Raw genomic sequence first — 2,301 nt, 5'->3', positions numbered from 1 at the left:
GATTATAAAAAAACAAGGAAGTGTCTGCCTTTGTAGGTGTAAAACCGAAATCCTGTAATTTTGTACTCAGACGAGAATACCAGGCTCGAGGGGCTTGCTTCAAACCATAAAGAGCTTTATCAAGGCGACAGATATAATTAGGAGCATTGGGATGTTCAAAACCAGGAGGCTGCTTCATGTAGACTTCCTCTTCCAGAACACCATGAAGAAACGCATTCTTGACATCTAGCTGCCGGAGACACCAATTGCGACACAGAGCAATAGACAGAACAATCCTGATAGTGGCTATTTTAACAACATGACTGAAGGTATCTTCATAGTCAATACCATACCGTTGTTTGAATCCTTTTGCAACCAAGCGAGCCTTGTAACGATCTATGTACCATCAGCTCGTCGTTTGATACGATAATCCGACTTGCAGTCAATAAAATTTTTATTTGCACTGGGAGGAACAAGGGTCCATGTTTTGTTCATCATAAGAGCATCATACTCATCTTGCATAGCAGCACGCCAATTTGAATCAGAAAGAGCAGCAGGAAAATTTCGAGGTTCACCTGTAGAGACAACCATACCATAGCGCACAGTACCGTCAGTATATTTCTTGGGCTGTCGTATACCTCTCTGAAGGCGAGTACGCGGTCCAGGAGGCGGAGAGAATGGTGCAGCAGGAGGCACCACAGCAGTGCTGGGCACAGCTGATCCAGAGGGGGCAGCGCCATGCGCGCGTGCAGGCGGCGGGACAGCGCCACGCATCGGCTTCGGAGTGGCGCCTGCGGTCTCCAGGGCAGACGCGAGCTGCACATGCGGGGGCGCAGGGACGCCGCGGGTCGAGGCGCGTGGGCTGGTAGGCGCGGAAGACGAGGACGCTGCGGGAGAATCCTCCTCGCTGTCAGCGCCGGCAGGAGAAGAAGCTTCTCCAGAATCTGCATTGGATCGGGCGCCGATTTTGGCATTTTCTACAGGTTCTTCAGCAGATGTTTGGGCAGCATCAGGGGCATCATTTTGCATGGAATTTTCAGCAGCATCTGTAAAATCCTGTAGAGCAACAGACAAAGGAACACTAACAGGCACAAGAGGAGCCAAGTGGTCATCAAAATTTTGGGCACTCTCATTAGGTGTGGATGTAGGAAGAAGGAGTATTTCTTTCTTAAGAAGGGCGTCGGCGTTTGGATGTAGGGTGGAAAAAGGAAAAACATTTTCATCGAAGACAACATCACGAGAGATATAGACGCGACCAGTAGAGACATCCAAGCACTTAACACCTTTGTGTAGAGGACTATAGCCAAGAAAAACACAGCGCGTGGAACGGAAAGCTAGCTTGTGTGTGTTATATGGACGAAGATTAGGCCAACAAGCTCATCCAAAAGTGCGAAGAGCATCATATTTAGACGTAACATGAAGAAGACGTTCAGCCGGTGACTCCATATTAATGACTTTGGTGGGAAGCAAGTTTATGAGAAACGTGGCAGTGAGAAAGGCTTCATCCCAATATTTCAATGGCATGGATGCATTGGCAAGTGAAGCAAGACCAACTTCAACTATATACCGGTGTTTGCGTTCAGCGGATCCATTTTGTTGATGAGCATGAGGACATGAGACATGATGGGAGATACCAACTTTTTGAAAGAAGGCGTTAAGTTTCTCATATTCACCCCCCAATCAGTTTGCATAGTGACAATCGATCAAACTTGCGCTCAACATATTACTGAAAATTGAGAAAGACTTGATAAACATCAGAGCGCTTTTTAAGCAAATAAATCCATGTGAACTTGCTAAAGTCATCAATAAAGCTTACATAGTATGCATGTTTCCCAACAAAGAGAGGAGCAGGACCCCATACATCAGAATTTTTTTGTTCCAAAGGAACAGAAGATCTACTGATAGACATGGAATATGGTAACTGATGGCTCTTAGCCAACTTACAAGAGTCGCAAACATATGGTGTAGTCTCTGGGGTGTAAGCTAGCTTATTTCGCCTAAGTACTTGTTGAACAACAAATGAAGAAGGTTGACCTAATCGACGATGCCATGTAGAAGACGCCGGCTTTATTGTGATGAAAGCATGCTTGGAGGAGGCAGTGAAGATAGGCATCAAGGGATAAAGACCTTCATAGCACGGACCCCTAAACAGAGTTCGCCGAGTTTCAGTGTCCTTTATAAAAAACAAGAAAGGATGGAATTCAATAAAGACATGATTATCAAGAGTAAACCGATGAACAGATAGTAGATTTTTAGATGCATTAGGAACATGTAGGATGGATTTGAGCTGAAAAGAATCATGAGAAGTGCGCAAAATTGAAT

Source organism: Lolium rigidum, chromosome 4 (genome assembly GCF_022539505.1).
Source record: "Lolium rigidum isolate FL_2022 chromosome 4, APGP_CSIRO_Lrig_0.1, whole genome shotgun sequence".
Classification (NCBI taxonomy): Eukaryota; Viridiplantae; Streptophyta; class Magnoliopsida; order Poales; family Poaceae; genus Lolium; species Lolium rigidum.
This window is presented reverse-complemented; position numbering follows the sequence as displayed.